Genomic DNA, 20,337 nt, shown 5'->3' on the forward strand with positions numbered 1-20,337 from the left:
ATAGAATCGTGAGAATCACACTACATATAGAATCGTGAGAATCACACTACATATAGAATCGTGAGAATCACACTACATATAGAATCATGAGAATCACACTACATATAGAATCGTGAGAATCACACTACATATAGAATCGTGAGAATCACACGACATATCGTATCTGTACCTAAGTATCGTGATAATATTGTATCGTGAGGTCCTTGGCAATTCCCAGTCATAGTTAGTATCGATCTTGTACTGTATCCTTCGTCAAGTAGGAGGAGCCTTCAGTACAACTTCCTGTAAATATGGCTGTAGGTTGACATTCATTGGTATTTCAGTGATTCTGAGGCCTCTCCCCCCCCCAGGCAGTTTCCAGAAACAGATCCTCGGGTGTGTGTTGTCGTGTGTGGTTTTCCATGGACGGTGATGTACGGGACCATGTGACCAGCTGACCTTTCCGCACGTCGTCGCAGCACCATGATGGACTCCTAGCCAGGGCTGTGCCTCACCACGGACTGGGGCCTGCCGCCAACCAGTCCGTGGGTGACATCTGACCTCTTCCCCCCCCCCCCCCCCATACACAACCAACGACCACTAGACCTCGTCTCCACTGTCCCTGAGAGTAGGCTTGTCCCCAGATAGAGGCCGAGGGTCGACAGACAGACGGACTTCTGCGCTCTGTCTTCACATAGCAACCCAACAGCTAGCAGGTAAGACTTTGGATGTGTGTGTATAGTATGTACACTTTGGTAAAAACATTTATTAGTTAGGACGAATGGGTGTGTCAGGCAAGTTGCTCTTCTGGCAAATGGAGTCTGAATGTAGAGTCTGGCCAAATGCAATACAGGAATGAGATCTGATTTACCTTCGCTGTCAAGCTGTGCTTATTATGTCCACAGTATCTCAGCGATGCATACAGGAAATGGAATCAGTCTGACTTGCTCTGATTTGGAGGAGGGAATGAGCAAGTGAGATCCTCAGGTGCTGTTTTGAATGTAGAGTATTGATTCCCTTAAACAGGGTTAGTTCGCTACCTAGGAAACCTTTGCATGATGTTAGTCATGGTCACACAGGTTGTCTGACTGGGTCTGACTGGGAGTGACTGCTGGAGCTATTTTCCACATGGTGTTGTGTTCTGCTAAGTTTGACATGGCTGTTGTGGTTTCTTAGCAGTAAGACCAAAACAAAGTTGGACACACAGTGCACTTTCTACTGTTTCTACACAGCCACCCAACCACATACTCCTATGCACACACACACACACACACACACACACACACACACTGGTTGACCATTTCCTTGTGAAAACAGGCGTGTGACCGCAAAGCCCAGAAAATCTGTGAGAGCTAATGTTTATTTTGTCTCTTTTGGTGAGACATCTACATGACAGGGGCGGATCCAGAGCCAGTTGCGCTGATGAGGTAAGAGTCAGTCAGCCATTCAGGCAGCCAGCGAGTCAGTGAGTTGGTCAGAGAGAGAGAGAGGTAATACATAGAGAGAGGTAATACATAGAGAGAGAGAGAGGGGTAATAGGGGGAGAGAGAGCGAGAGAGAGGGGTAATAGGGAGAGGTAGAGAGGGGTAATAGGTAGAGAGAGAGAGGGGGTAATAGGGAGAGGTAGAGAGAGAGAGAGAGAGAGAGGGGGGTAATAGGGAGAGGTAGAGAGGTAGAGAGGTAGAGAGAGAGAGAGGGGGGTAATAGGGAGAGAGGTAGAGAGAGAGAGAGAGTGGGGGGTAATAGGGAGAGAGAGAGAGAGAGGGGTAATAGAGAGGGTGAGAGAGGGGTAATAGAGAGGCTGAGAGAGGGGTAATAGAGAGGGGTAATAGAGAGGGTGAGAGAGGGGTAATAGAGAGGGTGAGAGAGGGGTAATAGAGAGAGAGAGAGGGAGAGGGGTGAGAGAGAGAGAGGGAGAGAGGGGTGAGAGAGGTAATAGGGAGAGGTGTAGAGAGAGGGGTAATAGGGAGAGGTGTAGAGATGGGTAATAGGGAGAGAGAGAGAGAGAGAGGTGGAGAGAGAGAGAGGGGTGATAGGGAGAGGTGGAGAGAGAGAGAGAGGTAATAGGGAGAGGTATAGAGAGAGGGGTAATAGGGAGAGGTGTAGAGAGAGAGAGAGGGGTGATAGGGAGAGGTGTAGAGAGAGGGGTAATAGGGAGAGGTGGAGAGAGGGGTGATAGGGAGAGGTGTAGAGAGAGAGAGAGAGGGGTGATAGGGAGAGGTGTAGAGAGAGAGAGAGGGGTGATAGGGAGAGGTGTAGAGAGAGAGAGAGGGGTGATAGGGAGAGGTGTAGAGAGAGAGAGAGGGGTGATAGGGAGAGGTGGAGAGAGAGAGAGAGGGGTGATAGAGAGAGAGAGAGAGAGAGAGAGAGAGAGAGAGGGGTGATAGGGAGAGGTGTAGAGAGAGGGGTAATAGGGAGAGGTGGAGAGAGAGAGGGGTAATAGGGAGAGGTGGAGAGAGAGGTAATAGGGAGAGCGGTAGAGAGAGAGCGGTAGAGAGAGAGAGGGAGGTAGAGAGAGAGGGAGGTAGAGAGAGAGGGAGGTAGAGAGAGAGGGAGGTAGAGAGAGAGGGAGGTAGAGGTAGAGAGAGAGGGAGGTAGAGGTAGAGAGAGAGGGAGGTAGAGGTAGAGAGAGAGGGAGGTAGAGGTAGAGAGAGAGAGAGGTAGAGGTAGAGAGAGAGGGAGGTAGAGGTAGAGAGAGAGAGAGGGAGAGAGAGAGAGAGAGAGAGAGAGAGAGGGGTGATAGGGAGAGGTGTAGAGAGAGGGGTAATAGGGAGAGGTGGAGAGAGAGAGGGGTAATAGGGAGAGGTGGAGAGAGGTAATAGGGAGAGCGGTAGAGAGAGAGCGGTAGAGAGAGAGAGGGAGGTAGAGAGGTAGAGAGAGAGGGAGGTAGAGGGAGGTAGAGGTAGAGAGAGAGGGAGGTAGAGAGAGAGGGAGGTAGAGGTAGAGAGAGAGGGAGGTAGAGGTAGAGAGAGAGGGAGGTAGAGGTAGAGAGAGAGGGAGGTAGAGGTAGAGAGAGAGAGGTAGAGGTAGAGAGAGGTAGAGGTAGAGAGAGGTAGAGGTAGAGAGAGAGAGGTAGAGGTAGAGAGAGGTAGAGGTAGAGAGAGAGAGGTAGAGGTAGAGAGAGAGAGGTAGAGGTAGAGAGAGAGAGGTAGAGGTAGAGAGAGAGGTAATAGACAGAGGGAGGTAATAGACAGAGGGAGGTAATAGACTGAGGGAGGTAATAGACTGAGGGAGGTAAGAGGGAGAGAGGGAGGTAAGAGGGAGAGAGGGAGGTAAGAGGGAGGGAGAGAGGGAGGTAAGAGGGAGGGAGAGAGGGAGGTAAGAGGGAGGGAGAGAGGGAGGTAATAGACAGAGAGGGAGGTAATAGACAGAGAGGGAGGTAATAGAGAGGTAATAGACAGAGAGGGAGGTAATAGAGAGGTAATAGACAGAGGGAGGTAATAGAGAGGTAATAGACAGAGAGGGAGGTAATAGAGAGGTAATAGAGAGAGGGAGGTAATAGAGAGCACTGCGCAAATGTCAAATTGGCTTTTTACCAAATTGCCATACAACAGACCACGTATTCACCCTGCACACCCTAATTGACAAACAAGCAGACTGTATCAAAGGCAAAGACTTCTCATGCTTTGTTGATTTCAAAAAAGCTTTTGAGTCAATTTGGCATGAGGGTCTGATATACAAATTGATGGAAAGTGGTGTTGGGGGAAAAACATACAACATTATAAAGTCCCTAAAATTGGCAAAAAACACATTTCTTTCCACAGGGTTGTGGGGTGAGACAGGGATGCAGCTTAAACCCCACCCTCTTCAACATATATCAATAAAATGGCGAGGGCACTAGAACAGTCTGCAGCACCCGGCCTCACCCTACTAGAATCTGAAGTCAAATGTCTACTGTTTGCTGATGATCTGGTGCTTCTGTCCACAACCAAGGAGGGCCAACAGTAGCACCTAGATCTTCGGCACAGATTCTGTCAGACCTGGGCCCTGACAGTAAATCTCAGTAAGATAAAAATAACTTTGTTCCAAAAAAGGTCCAGTTGCCAGGACCACAAATACAAATTCCATCTAGACACCGTTGTCATAGAGCAGCCTTTCTTAAAGTATGGGTCGCGACGTGTCAGAGTAAATTTTAGAATTATTTAATTCATTACAGGAATTGATTTGGCCAAGTGCACCTCTGCTTAAGCAGCGGTCTCTGCTCAGTTTGGCAGCTGTGCCAAACGGTAGATGCCCGTGTGTTCTTGAAGATCAGTCCGCGACTCACACGATGCAGGGCTGTGGTTCAGCAGCAGATGATGTGCTGTCAGCCACTGACTTGTCATTCCCACTCGCCACCACTCACCGCTGTCATCAAATGGACTCATGCTATAAAATGACACGTCCTGACCAAACATCCACAGCATGATGGTAAACCCAGGAAGTCCTTACAGGACAGGGCAGAATGTTTCAGGAAACAGTGCCTCGACAGTGGAAAAGTAAGTCAGTTAGCAAGGCATTGTTGTCTTTTTATAACAGGTGATGATCAGCAGAAATAAGGGAGTACTAACTCTCATAGTAGATGTGAGTTTCTCTTTCAAACAATCCCCTGGCTTTGTACACAGCTAATAGCTAACATTCACCAAAGCTACTGATAGTGCAACCCTAAGTAACAGTACAGATGAAGATGAAAAATGATCATGCCCACTGTACATCTCACTGTAGAAATGATCAGGCCCACTGTACATCTCACTGTAGAAATGATCAGGCCCACTGTACATCTCACTGTAGAAATGATCAGGCCCACTGTACATCTCACTGTAGAAATGATCAGGCCCACTGTACATCTCACTGTAGAAATGACCAGGCCCACTGTACATCTCACTGTAGAAATGACCAGGCCCACTGTACATCTCACTGTAGAAATGACCAGGCCCACTGTACATCTCACTGTAGAAATGACCAGGCCCACTGTACATCTCACTGTAGAAATGATCAGGCCCACTGTACATCTCACTGTAGAAATGATCAGGCCCACTGTACATCTCACTGTAGAAATGACTGTTAAACTAGTCTAGGTTGGAACTGTTGCTGTTAAAATACAATAATAATTGTTATTCTTAACTGGAATAAACTGATTGAAGTAAGGTGCTTTTTGAGGTAAACACACTCACACAGTTCTGGGTTGTTCATCTACAGCAGGAAGTGGTCTCCTGCCTGACAGGAAGCAGTAGATGTTCTGGTCCAGTTTGGCACCACATGCCTATGTGAGTCAGGGTTCTCAACTCTGACATACTTAAAAAAAACAAGTACAGAAACAGTTTCAAGGCTGAGCATGACCTCAGTGTTACACTGTTAAAAACAGAGTCCAGAATAGACATGCTCTCATTAGGACTGTGTGTGTTTTCTGGTCTACATCTGTGTGAGGTGATCAGTCAGTTTATTCCAGTTCAGAATAAAAAATATATTGTATTTTAACAGCAACAGTTCCAACCTAGACATATGTAAGAGTGTTTTTAATGGGGGAAAATAAACATTCATATATATTTATATGGATATTTAATTTCATTGTTATTTGTTTTTGTCTATTGCATTTCTTTTAGGCATAAGGGCAATGAAATGTATCGATATTTATGTATCGTTGCATATTTTCCTAAGCTTGGTTCCCAGGAAAACACAGAATATCTAATTTGGGACCCAGGCTGAAAAAGTCTAAGAACCCCTGCCCTAGAGCACACAAAAAACTGTACATACCTCGGCCTAAACACCAGCACCACAGGTAACTTCCTCAAAGCTGTGGACGAGCTGAGAGACACGGCAAGAAGGGCCTTCCATGCAATTAAAAGGAACATCAAATTAGACATACCAAATAGTATCTGGCTAAAAATACTTGAATCAGTTATAGAACCCATTGCCCTTTATGGTCTCAAGAGAAGACCGGCTATGTGCACACTGCCCACAAAATGAGGTGGAAACTGAGCTGAACTTCCAAACCTCCTGCCAAATGTATGACCATATTAGAGACGCATATTTCCCTCAGATTACACTGACCCACAAATAATTTGAAAACCCAATTTTGATAAACTCCCATATCTACTGGGTGAAATACCAGTGTGCCATCACAGCAGCAAGATTTGTGACCTGTTGCCATAAGAAAAGGGCAACTGGTGAAAACAAACAACATTGTAAATACAACCCATATTTATGTTTATTTATTTTCCCTCTTGTACATTAACTATCAAGGACATTCAGAGACCTGTCCCGAAGCCACTCCTGCGTTGTCTTGGCTGTGTGCTTACGGGTCGTTGTCCTGTTGGAAGGTGAACCTTCGCCCCAGTCTGAGGTCCTGAGCCCTCTGGAGCAGGTTTTCATCAAGGATCTCTCTGTAATTGGCTCCATTCATCTTTGCCTCGATCCTGATTAGTCTCGCAGTCCCTGCCGCAGAAAAACATCCCCACAGCATGATACTGCCACCGCCATGCTTCACTGTAGGGATGGTGCCATGTTTCCTCCAGATGTGATGCTTGACATTCAGGCCAAAGAGTTCAATCTTGGTTTCATCAGACCAGATAATCTTGTTTCTCATGGTCTGAGAGTCTTTAGGTGTCTTTTGGCAAACTCCAAGCGGGCTGTCATGTGCCTGAGAGGTCTGGCCACTACCATAAAGGCCTGATTGGTTGAGTGCTGCAGAGGTGGTTGTCCTTCTGGAAGGTTCTCCCATCTCCACAGAGGAATTCTAGGATCTCTATCAGAGTGACCATTGGGTTTTTGGTCACATCCCTGACCAAGGCCCTTCTAACCCCATTGCTCAGTTTGGCCGGGCAGCCAGCTCGAGGAAGAGTCTTGGTTGTTCCAAACTTCGTCCATTTAAGAATGAAGGAGGCCACTGTTCTTGGGGACCTTCAATGATGCAGAAATGTAGTGGTACCATTCCCCAGATCTGTGCCTCGACACAATCCTGTCTCGAAGCTTTACGGACAATTCCTTCGACCTCATGGCTTTGTTTTTGCTCTGACGTGCACTGTCAACTGTGGGACCTTTTATATAGACAGGTGTGTGCTTTTCCAAATCATGTCCAATCAATTGAATTTACCACAGCGTGGACTCCAATCAAGTTGTAGAAACATCTCAAGGATGATCAATGGAAACAGGATGCACCTGAGCTCAATTTTGAGTCTCATAGCAAAGGGTCTGAATTCTTATATGTAAATAAGGCATTTCTTTTTCAAATTATTTTATTTTCTTCTCAAAACTTTGTCATTATGGGGTATTGTGTATAGATTTGCTGAGGAATTTCTTGAGTAAGGCTGTAACGTAACAAAATGTGGAAAAAGTAAAAAGGGTCTGAATACTTTCCAAAGGCACAATACATCTGGCTGTTACATCACCCCCCCCCCCCCCCCCCCCCCATCCTTACTCTTTTTGTATTTTCCCTCTCTAATTCTGTCATATTTCCGGTCCGTTCCAGCTGTCCTTCTCCTACTCCTCTCTCTTCATCCCTCCCCATTGATCTCCTGTTCAGTATTGTTGTTCACACACTCTCTTTCTCTCCCTCCCTCACATAAACACACACACACACAGGTATCGCCTTACTGCAGTCAAGGACATGCAGTGTGCCTATTGTTGGATATATGTCAGACGGGCAGATTGTTACGTACTCCAGTTTTAGGTGGTGGTGCCCTTTTCAATATTCCTCCTCCCTGTGAACTGGATGTGTTTTCAGTAGTTCCCCCTGTGGACTGGATGTGTTTTCAGTAGTTCCCCCTGTGGACTGGATGTGTTTTCAGTAGTTCTCCCTGTGGACTGGATGTGTTTTCAGTAGTTCTCCCTGTGGACTGGATGTGTTTTCAGTAGTTCTCCCTGTGGACTGGATGTGTTTTCAGTAGTTCCCCCTGTGGACTGGATGTGTTTTCAGTAGTTCCCCCTGTGGACTGGATGTGTTTTCAGTAGTTCTCCCTGTGGACTGGATGCGTTTTCAGTAGTTCTCCCTGTGGACTGGATGCGTATTCAGTAGTTCCCCCTGTGGACTGGATGTGTTTTCAGTAGTTCTCCCTGTGGACTGGATGTGTTTTCAGTAGTTCCCCCTGTGGACTGGATGTGTTTTCAGTAGTTCCCCCTGTGGACTGGATGTGTTTTCAGTAGTTCCCCCTGTGGACTGGATGCATTTTGTGCTGCATGTTTAGTCATTGGTTTCATTTTCATCCCCCCTCCAGTACAGTGTATCTAGATAGTGTTGTTTTAAGTGTGTGTCTCTTTGAAATGTTCTTAAAAGGATTCCCCAAAACATATTTACCTGTTTTCATGTAGCCTAGTCCACACTACTCTACACACCATGTGTTTTATAGTCTGCTATATAATATGCTTTAGGATTCATTTTGCAGGCTTCAATCCTGTTGTTTTGTTAGTTGGACACTGACATGTTCTCCAGAACCTCTTAGGAGGGAGCAGCGTGAGGGTAGCTATCACACGTCGGCATTAGGGGTGCGTGGTAGCCAGATTTTCATATCGTCATACCGTCCTTCTCTCATAACAGGATATACGGTACTACCGGCTTAGTACACAATGGGACGCCAAAAGAAAATCCAGCTAAAAAGCCTAATTGGGTGTCTATTAGTAAAAGTGAATTTCCGTGGAGGCTGATAGCTAACTATGCTAACGAGTGCAAACGAAAATAAAACGAATTGCAAAGACATGCAATCCAGCTCATAAAGTTATACATATATAGGTAGGAGCTACCGAATGCCATTTCTGGTGAGTTTGGACATTTACAAGTGAAAGTGAATGAGAGACATTGTGCAAATGAACAATGTTTTGACATATGCTTGTCTGAAGGAAGAACAGTACTGGCTTTGGAGCAGCATGTGTACACGCTGTGTCTGTGTGGATTCTGGTGCCGCTAGGGCAGTGGGCCTGGAAATGAAGATAGTGGCAGCTGTACAGATAACTCCTGCAAAGGGCTTTGACTTCTCAAACACAGCACTAAGCTAACACAATATGATGCCCCGTCACCTTATTCATTCAGCTATTTACTTACTTAGATTAACTAGCAAGTTAAAGACACCTGAAACCCCACCTCTTTAAGGAATACCTGGGATAGGATTAAGTAATCCTTCTAACCCCCCCCCCCCCCCCCCCAAAAAAAGATATAGATGTACTATTGTAAAGTGGTTGTTCCACTGGATATCATAAGGTGAATGCACCAATTTGTAAGTCGCTCTGGATAAGAGCGTCTGCTAAATGATGTAAAGTTAGTGTTCGTGTTAATGCAGAATTCTGAATTTTTCACAGAGGAAAACAAGATAAGATGCATAATAAATATTGTGCTGCAGATGTAAAATGCTTCTTATTGTAATTTCTGCTCGGCATCTGGCAAATGTTGTGCTTCAGTTGCACTTTTCTACTCGGATGAGAATTCACTAATGGGCATTCTGTCAGCAGGCAGCGCTCTGACTGATGTCTAGCTACTTTTCACCGGTACTTTTCTCGTAAAATGCAAGATGAACTTTAAGCAAAACATCAGGAAATGTAGCTGGCTACATTCTTTCTATGATAAACATTAGAAATATGATGGCCATGCATTGTTTTTTGCAAAAAATAAAGCTAATTTTACTTGTGTGGCTGCCAGCCAAAATTTGCATTACACTTCTGTTGACATCTTATGAAAATGAAACTATTTTCTGCTGAATGTGTTGCTCTAACATACAGTGGGGAGAACAAGTATTTGATACAGTGCCGATTTTGCAGGTTTTCCTACTTACAAAGCATGTAGAGGTCTGTAATTTTTATCATAGGTACACTTCAACTGTGCGAGACGTAATCTAAAAACAAATTCCAGAAAATCACGTATGATTTTTAAGTAATTCATTTGCATTTAATTGCATGACATAAGTATTTGATCACCTACCAACCAGTAAGAATTCCGGCTCTCACAGACCTGTTAGTTTTTCTTTAAGAAGCCCTCCTGTTCTCCACTCATTACTTGTATTAACTACACCTGTTTGAACTCGTTACCTGTATAAAAGACACCTGTCCACACACTCAATCAAACAGACACCAACCTCTCCACAATGGCCAAGACCAGAGAGCTGTGTAAGGACATCAGGGATAAAATTATAGACCTGCACAAGGCTGGGATGGGCTACAGGACAATAGGCAAGCAGCTTGGTGAGAAGGCAACAACTGTTGGCGCAATTATTCGAAAATGGAAGAAGTTCAAGATGACAGTCAATCACCCTTGGTCTGGGGCTCCATGCAAGATCGCACCTCGTGGGGCATCAATGATCATGAGGAAGGTGAGGGATCAGCCCAGAACTACACGGCAGGACCTGGTCAATGACCTGAAGAGAGCTGGGACCACAGTCTCAAAGAAAACCATTAGTAACACACTACGCCGTCATGGATTAAAATCCTACAGCGCACAAGGTCCCCCTGCTCAAGCCAGCGCATGTCCATGCCCGTCTGAAGTTTGCCAATGACCATCTGGATGATCCAGAGGAGGAATGGGAGAAGGTCATGTGGTCTGATGAGACAAAAACAGAGCTTTTTGGTCTAAACTCCACTCGCCGTGTTTGGAGGAAGAAGGATGAGTACAACCCCAAGAACACCATCCCAACCGTGAAGCATGTAGGTGGAAACATCATTATTTGGGGATGCTTTTCTGCAAAGGGGACAGTAAGACTGCACCGTATTGAGGGGAGGATGGATGGGGCCATGTATCGCGAGATCTTGGCCAACAACTTCCTTCCCTCAGTAAGAGCATTGAAGATGGGTCGTGGCTGGGTCTTCCAGCATGACAACGACCTGAAACACACAGCCAGGGCAACTAAGGAGTGGCTCCGTAAGAAGCATCTCAAGGTCCTGGAGTGGCCTATCCAGTCTCCAGACCTGAACCCAATAGAACATTTTTGGAGGGAGCTGAAAGTCCGTATTGCCCAGCGACAGCCCCGAAACCTGAAGGATCTGGAGAGGGTCTGTATGGAGGAGTGGGCCAAAATCCCTGCTGCAGTGTGTGCAAACCTGGTCAAGAACTACAGGAAACGTATGATCTCTGTAATTGTAAACAAAGGTTTCTGTACCAAATATTAAGTTCTGCTTTTCTGATGTATCAAATACTTATGTCATGCAATAAAATGCAAATTAATTACTTAAAAATCATACAATGTGATTTTCTGGATTTTTGTTTTAGATTCCGTCTCTCACAGTTGAAGTGTACCTATGATAAAAATTACAGACCTCTACATGCTTTGTAAGTAGGAAACACTGCCGATTTTGCAGGTTATCAAATACTTGTTCTCCCTACTGTATCCTGAACAAAAATATAAACACAACATTTAAAGTGTTGGTTTCATGAGCTGAAATAAAAGATCCCAGAAATTTTCCATACACAAAAAATCTTACTTCTCACAGATTTGTTTGCGTTCCTGTTAGTGAGCATTTCTCCCTTTGCCAAGATAATTCATCCACCTGACAGATGTGGCATATGAAGAAGATGATTAAACAGCATGATCATTACACAGGTACAACTTGTGCTGGGGACAATAAAAGGCCACTTTTAAAATGTGCAGTTTTGTCACACAATACAATGCCACAGATTTGAAGTTTTGAAGGAGCATGTAATTGACATGCTGACTGCAGGAATGTCCACCAGAGCTGTTGCCAGATAATTGTATGTTCATTTCTCTACCATAAGCTGCCTCCAATGTAATTTTAGAGAATTTGGCAGTACGTCCAACCGGCCTCACAACCGCAGACCACGTGTAACCACACTAGCCCAGGACACATCCGGCTTCTTCACCTGCGGGATCCTCTGAGACCGGACAGATGATGAAACTGAGGAGTATTTCTGTCTGTAATAAAGCTCTTTTGTGGGGAAAAACTCATTCTGATTGGCTGGGCCTGGCTCCCCAGTGGGTCAGCCTGCTTTCCAAGTAGGTGGGCCTATGCCCACCCATGTGAAATCCATAGATTAGGGCCTAATTAATTTTCTTAATCAAATTGTTGAATTGTTGCATTTTATATTTTTGTTCAGTATAATTTCTGTGAAGGAAAACTACAGTTGCACATCCCTGATCACTCTATTGAAGTAAAAAAAACACTGACTTTCAATATAAAACGCTCCTCCTTTCAATAATACACAGCTGGACTCACCTGCTCTTTACAGGTGAGTACAAACAAACACGTGACTGGCTCAACTGTTCTGGGGAACTATGGTAAGATAATGTTACAGGTGAAAGGAAGAACGCGATCTGCTTTACATCCTAAAATATTGCACAAGTTGACTGCAGACTATTTACTTAAAAAGTAGCTACAAATATTAAAATGTATTGAAAAACTTTACAGAAATGGTTAACGGTATTGACAGTATTGAAAAACCATCCCGTGGATATATCCAGAAAACCTGGTGTACGGTATACCGCCCAAGCCTAGTTGGCATGCAGTCGATCTAGCTATGTTTAGGTGGGGTTATAGGCTAGCCCTAGGCTAACCACTTCTACATGGTACTAGCAGTTTTAAAAGTAGCCTAAGCGGAAACTAGACGGGACTATTAAAATACTAAAGTGACATTTTCCTACTTCAATCAACCAGTTAATTTAGAATTTGTGATAAAACTGTTGTCATTTGCTAAGGAATGTAGCTTGTGTATCTAGAGTGAAAGCAAATGAACGTAGTCTTCAAGACAACATTTCCCTTGTCGGGACAAAAGCACATTCCAACAAGTAGTTTTACAGTATTTGATCTCCGGTTAAATATCGAACTTTGACGTCCGTTCGAGTACTCTCTTACACATGCCCATCCCTCCACAGTGGCATACTGTTTTTCATGATAGGTGTTGGTATGCAGACACGCGTAGGCGTTAAGCGTGTAGGTGTGGCATATGTGTGTGGGTGTTGTTGACGTGCTCTGTCAAATAGAGGTTGCATTGCATCACGCCTGCGGTGAGTGGGCTAGCCTACGGTGACAATCTGGTCAATGTGTAACTCTTCTTCTGGTGTTTTCCTGAAGGAACAATACAGACAAGCTGCACATAACACCCTGATGAACCGGAGAAAGAGAGAGGGGAGGACAGCGAGGGGGGGGGGGGAGACGGAAGAAAGAGGGGAGGAAAGAGAGGGAGGGGGGAAAGGAGAGGGAGAAGAGACAGAGGAAAGACAGAGATTGTGAAACAGAGGAAAAAGACACTAGGGGAGGAAACATGGAGAGAGAGAGAGAGAAATAATCAGAGAGAGACATAAGGGCTATTTTGCAGAGGATTAAAAAAAAAGAGATTGCAGGAGATTGAGATGAATGCTGTCACCTCCTCTAGGGTTGTTTGTGTTACTGGGACACCTAGTAAATACTCCAGTAACAATCTCTTATCAGACACCCATCTCCAGCAGGTTCTTGATCTGTTTCCGATTGCCCTAAATCACGTGTATAATCTCATCTCCTGAGCTGGTGTCAGCGGTGCGATGGCGCCATGGGCAAGGTTAACGAGTAGAGGTGATACAGCCTTCAGATAGACAGACAGGTTCCACACTGAAAATACACAAAAATATTAGTTTGATGAAGACTTAGAGCATATTTTCATAAGAATCATTAAGCATTGCTGTAATTCATTACCATGCAATGTTGTTCAATGTGGATTTTTTTTATTCATAATTTTTTTTAATTCCAAAGAACAGGCAGATTTAAACTAAATCAAATGCTACTGCCTTTATTGAGATTGTGTTCCACGATAAAATGTAACCAGTTGATATTATGGTTTCAATAAATTAATATTAAATTACACTTGCTTTTTTTGTCTGATATAGATACATAAATAATGGGCCAATTTATCCAATGTGATTTGTTATCTTTAATGGTTATGATAAATTAAACATCATTGGTATAGGTCTTTATTTTTTATTTAACTAGGCAAGTCAGTTAAGAACAAATTCTTATTTACAATGATGGCCTCCACCGGCCAAACCCGAACGACGCTGGGCCAACTGTGGGCCGCCCTATGGGACTCCCAATCACGGCCGGTTGTGATACAGCCTGGATTTGAACCATGGTGTCTGTAGTGACGCTTCAAGCACTGAGACGCAGTGCCTTAGACCGCTACGCCACTCGGGAGGCCTAGAGATAAATGCGCACATATTTCTTTCCACTGCGGGCCTCTCCAAAAAAACAAAAAAAACATGCGAGTACTCAGTCAAAACATTTCAAATGCCAATTCTACAACTGTGCCTGTTCTCAGATCCTCCCATATGAGCACAGAGCACGTCAGGAGTATGGATGAGAGGGAAGTGTTGAGAGATGGAAAACACACACTAGTTAGCTAGTCGAAATGACAGCTTGATTCTCTCTAAATAGAACAAAATGCCTCAAAGTAATTTATTTGTGAATTATTAACATTCAAAAACAGCACTGAGCTGCAAAACTTTTAACACGCCAACTAGGCACTTGGGTAAATGGTGCTGCTTCTTGATAGTCCAAAATGGCTTCCTTTTCTCGTCTCCCGTTCTTCATCCAACTCGGCAGCACAGATCTGAAATAGTTTGGCCAGATACTACTTAGTGCCTACACCCACTGCATACCTCATTATACCCACTGCAGTGTAGAGTGAACAAGCTGTGTTGTCACATGTTTAGACTTGAAAGGTTTGCATTGGTGCAAGCAGAATAACGGCGAAAGGTCGGCTAGCCTATCAGACGGCAAGGTAGAAACCATTGCCATATTGCTTATCCTGTCAGATCGACATGAAATGCCAAGGAATAATTACCAAAGGTTCGATGTTGGATTGGGCATTTCTGCATGGCTGGTTTGACCCATTTGACCGATTCTGTGTAATTGAAGACACAGGTGCAGATTATTAGGCCAAGTATGGAGTTAGGAGCAATGGTTTTTACGTTGCTCCTGAAAGGTAGTACTCCTGCCACACCCGCAGCCCACAGTTGTCTGCACACCGGAGCCTAGAGCTATTTCTGGCAGGGTGGGTTTATACATCAGGATGGACACACAAATACCAAAGGCACCAGAACTGTAAGCACTCAGTGGTAGCCCTTATTCTAAACTGAGGAAGATGGCAATGATCTCTTATTCTCTCTCCGTTGATTAAGCTAGCGTAACGATGATCACAATTGTTTATGTAAAACCTCTTAACCAGGAAGTTCTGAGATATCTATCTATTTTGCAAATGTTGTGGTGCCATTCACTCAAACCTTCCACACTCCTGGGTTGCGTTCGGGATGGTGCAACACATGGAACGCTGCAGACAAGAATGTCATGAATAACAATTACATTATTTCTTACTTTAGGAATAAGATAGATTCTACCATCCTCTGCTGCTACCATGTCTCTACATCTGGTCTGGGATGTCCTCCCCTTGCCACACTCTTCCCTCTTGTGGCGAGCAGCGGAAGTGGCTGCCCATAGTGAGGTTAACATAGGTTATTTGTTGTCACTGTCACAGTGAGGGTATGACGGTAAGGGGTGGGAGGGAGGAGATGAGCTGGAGGGACAGTGTTGGCAGTAGAATAAGCCACAAAATGGCTCCGTCTGAAGACCGTCAAGCTGTGTGTGTGTGTGTGTGTGTGTGTGTGTGTGTGTGTGTGTGTGTTTGTTTGTTTGTGTGTATGAGAGAGAGTGATGCGGTGTGTCGCACGTGCAGCAGTTTTCAGCTGCTAGAGAAACTGAATCCATGAGATGCCTTCAAAGCCTAGCAACTTTGGGACATTTGCTTGGGTCATCATACCAATCTCTGGGGGATTTTAGCAGCTTTGGGACATTTGCTTGGGTCATCATACCAATCTCTGGGGGATTTTAGCAGCTTTGGGACATTTGCTTGGGTCATCATACGAATCTCTGGGGGATTTTAGCAGCTTTGGGACATTTGCTTGGGACCCCTATCCCTATCATTCTGTCAATTTAATGTCAATTTAATGTAATAGCCTATGGCAGTGGTTCTCAAACCTCTCCTGGTGGGACCTCTATACGTTTCACCATTTTGTTGTAGCCCTGAACTAGCTCACCTGATTTAAGGGCTTGATGATGATGATTAGTTGACAAGTTGAATCAAGTGTGATAGATGTAGAATATATTAAATAAATGTAACGGCTGGGCCCCCTGAGGAGAGGTTTGAAACCCTCTGGCCAATGCAACAAAACAAGTCTCAGCCCAGTCAAGGCTGTTTTTTTTTTTGTTTAATTCCTTCTGAGGAAGGTGTTACCACTAATCAAAGGAATGCAATAGCATTTTCCTCACTTGTATATTTAAGCAATAAGGCACCTCGGGGGTTTGTGGTATATGGCCAATACACCACGGCTATGGGCTGTTCTGAGGCACTACGCAACGCCTTATTGCTATTAAAAACTGGTTACCAACGTAATTCAAGCAGTTAAAAATAAATGTTTTGTCATACCCGTGGTATATGGTCTGATATACCACAGCTGTCAGCCAATCAGCATTCAGGACTCGAACCACCCAGTTTATTAAAAGGTATAAAAGAAATTGAATCCAGATGCAGCTGTCTGTCTGCCCTCCTAATTAGTTTTATGCAAACAGGCTTACTATACTGTATGAATTGTTTAGTTATTTTTTATGATATTGTCACTGTCTTTTTTTCTCAAAGCACAAATTGAGGTTTGCATGCTACACGGGATGTCGTTGACAGACCCGAGAACTGAGGCAATAACTATTTAAAGGCACTAGGTTTTGTGTTTGTTTTTATGACCTGGCACTGAACCCTTCAATCTCTCCCTTCTCGCTAAGCTCCTTGCTCTGTGCATGGATAGGCCACACACTGGCTGGAAGCTCAAAGTATAGTGGCTTTAGTCATGACTGGGCCATACCTCAGACTCACTGCGTTCTGCCAGGGGTGAACAACAGACTGCTGCAAGCTGATTGGCTGAACGCGATACGCAACATCCGGGAATAGCATTCCTAGGCTTTAGCCACAGTGGTGGTTAATGGTGTTTCAGAGAGAAATATGCGCATTTGACTTAAAAAAAAATAAAAAATCACCATCTTGCCGTTTAAGTCTAGTTAAGGAGGAAATTGAAGCCTTTACAGCCTGAATGTTTAATGTGCTAACCGATTGCCGGGGGACACAAGTGTATTACCGGCTGTGCACATCAAGCCCAGACGATAGTGGAGAATCCATAAATCCCACTAGCGGCTGCCCAGGCTAGTACCTGGCCTAGATAAGCATGTTTGTGCAACGGTGTCTTTTAAATCAGAGAGGAATAAGGCGAAGCATGAATATGTTATCTACATGAGGTAAGAAAACGAGAAACACTCTTTTCACGCCACTTTGATACAGCTACGACCGGAAGTGACTTCTTTGTAGCAGGTTAGGAGAACTTACGCAGCAGGTTAGGACAGTGAACATAGCAAGTTAGGAGACTGAGGTTAAGGTTAGGAAAAGGTTTACGGTTAGCGAAAATGCTCTCCTAACCTGCTATGAAATTACTTTCGGTCGTAGCTGTATCAAAGTGGCGTGAAAACAGTGTGTCCGGTAAGATAACATGTAATGTAACATCTAATTAGGGTCACCTGGTAACACTGACCAACGCTTTGGTTCCTACCCTGGCTTATTCTTTGTCATGTAAAACAAAAATGTATTCAAGGTGCTGCCCACTATATTCCAACTATAGCATTACAATAATCATTCAATTTCCATGATTCCAACAATTCACCAATTAACGAGGCCTAGATATAAATATATGAAAATATATTTTTGTTTGAAGTCGGATTGAACAGTATACAACAATCAGAATGGAGCAAGCCCCATTGAAATCACTTAGAACAGTATGTGTTGCCACTCCATGGTCATGAGTTACTCATAAAGCATTTTTAGAACTTTATTATTCAAAAACATAAAATACCGTCATACTGTCAAAAATGTTAAAAATATTGTGATAGTACAGACCAGCTGGCGCTATCACATCACCACGGGTGTTTCTACCCTATAGTCGCTGCTGGTTGCACCTACCTCTAGGGTTTCTACTCTAATCTCTACTGGTTGCACCTACAGTTGAAGTCGGAAGTTTACATACACCTTAGCTAAATACATTTAAACTCAGTTTTTCACAATTCCTGACATTTAATCCTAGTAAAAATTCCCTGTCTTAGGTCAGTTAGGATCACCACTTTATTTTAAGAACGTGAAATGTCAGAATAATAGTAGAGAAGGATTTATTTCAGCTTTTATTTTATCACATTCCCAGTGGGTCAGAAGTTTACATACACTCAATTATTATTTGGTAGCGTTGCCTTTAAACTGCTTAACTTGGGTCAAACATTTTGGGTAGCCTTCCACAAGCTTCCCACAATAAGTTGGGTGAATTTTGGCCCATTCCTCCTGACAGTGCTGGTGTAACTGAGTCAGGTTTGTAGGCCTCCTTGCTCGCACACACTTTTTCAGTTCTGCCCACAAATTTTCTATAGGATTGAGGTCAGGACTATTTTGTGAAGTGCACCAGTCCCTCCTGCAGCAGAGCACCCCCACAACATGATGCTGCCACCCCCGTGCTTCAGGGTTGGGATGGTATTCTTCGGCTTGCAAGCCTCCCCCTTTTTCCTACAAACATAACGATGGTCATTATGGCCAAACAGTTCTATTTTTGTTTCATCAGACCAGAGGACATTTCTCCAAAAAGTACAATCTTTGTCCCCATGTGCAGTTGCAAACTGTAGTCTGGCTTTTCTATGGCGGTTTTGGAGCAGTGGCTTCTTCCTTGCTGAGCGGCCTTTCAGGTTATGTCGATACAGGACTCGTTTTACTGTGGCTATAGATACTTTTGTACCTGTTTCCTCCAGCATCTTCACAAGGTCGTTTGCTGTTGTTCTGGGATTGATTTGCACTTTTCGCACCAAAGTACATTTATCTCTAGGAGACAGGACGCGTCTCCTTCCTGAGCGGTATGACTGTGGGGTCCCATGGTGTTTATACTTGCGTACTATTGTTTGTACAGATGAACGTGGTACCTTTAGGCGTTTTGGAAATTGCTCCCAAGGATGAACCAGATTTGTGGAGGTCTACAATTTTTTTTCTGAGTTTTGGCTGATTTCTTTAGATTTTCCCATGATGTCAAGCAAAGAGGCACTGAGTTTGAAGGTAGGCCTTTAAATACATCCACAGGTACACCTCCAATTGACTCAAATGATGTCAATTAGCCTATCAGAAGCTTCTAAAGCCATGACATAATTTTCTCGAATATTCCAAGCTATTTAAAGGCACAGTCAACGTAGTATATGTAAACTTGTGACCCACTGGAATTGTCATATAGTGAATTAATCGGTTTGTAAACAATTGTTGGAAAAATTACTTGTCATGCACAAAGTAGATGTCCTATCCGACTTGCCAAAACCTATAGTTTGTTAACAAGATATTTGTGGAGTGGTTGAAAAACAAGTTTTAATGACTCCCACCTATGTGAATGTAAACTTCCGACTTCAACTGTACCTCTAGGGTTGCACCTACCGCTAGGGTTTCAACGTGAGTAAAACATTTTAACCCTCGCAAGGCAGCAGGCCCAGAAGGCATCCCCGGCCGCGTCCTCAGAGCATGCGCTGACCAGCTGGCTGGTGTGTTTACGGACATATTCAATCAATCCTTATCCCAGTCTGCTGTTCCCACATGCTTCAAGATGGCCCCCATCGTTCCTGTACCCAAGAAAGCTAAGGTAACTGAGCTAAATGACTACCGCCCCGTAGCACTCACTTCCGTCATCATGAAGTGCTTTGAGAGACTAGTCAAGGACCATATCACCTCCACCCTACCTGACACCCTAGACCCACTCCAATTTGCTTACCGCCCCAATAGGTCCACAGACAACGCAATCGCAATCACTCTGCACACTGCCCTAACACATCTGGACAAGAGAAATACCTATGTAAGAATGCTGTTCATCGATTACAGCTCAGCATTTAACACCATAGTACCCTCCAAACTCGACCCCCCCCCCCCCGTGCAACTGGGTCCTGGACTTCCTGACGCGCCGCCCCCAGGTGGTGAGGGTAGGTAACAACATCTCCACCCGGCTGATCCTCAACACTGGGGCCCCACAAGGGTGCGTTCTCAGCCCTCTTCTGTACTCCCTGTTCACCCACGACTGCGTGGCCATGCACGCCTCCAACTCAATCATCAAGTTTGCAGACGACACTACAGTGGTAGGCTTGATTACTAACATGAGAGCCCTCGGAGTGTGGTGTCAGGAAAATAACCTCACACTCAATGTCAACAAAACAAGGGAGATAATCGTGGACTTCAGGAAACAGCAGAGGGAGCAGCCCCCTATCCACATTGACGGGACAGTAGTGGAGAAGGTGGAAAGTTTTAAGTTCCTCGGCGCACACATCACGGACAAACTGAAATGGTCCACCCATTAGTACTACCTCATTTTCTCTCCCAGTATT

General features: G+C 44.4%; 1 protein-coding gene across 1 annotated transcript in view; it reads left to right on the top strand.

Moving 5' to 3' along the window:
* The window catches only part of LOC106596996 (activated CDC42 kinase 1), a 99,809-nt gene that overhangs the window by 9,433 nt on the left and 70,039 nt on the right, over window positions 1-20,337 (top strand). The window contains exon 2 of the mRNA XM_045714465.2: window positions 351-695. The gene's annotated coding sequence lies outside the window, so the exon portion shown is untranslated. The remainder of the gene's footprint in view (window positions 1-350; window positions 696-20,337) is intronic.

The sequence above is a fragment of the Salmo salar genome, chromosome 03, assembly GCF_965601325.2.
Source record: "Salmo salar chromosome 03, fSalSal1, whole genome shotgun sequence".
NCBI lineage: Eukaryota > Metazoa > Chordata > Actinopteri > Salmoniformes > Salmonidae > Salmo > Salmo salar.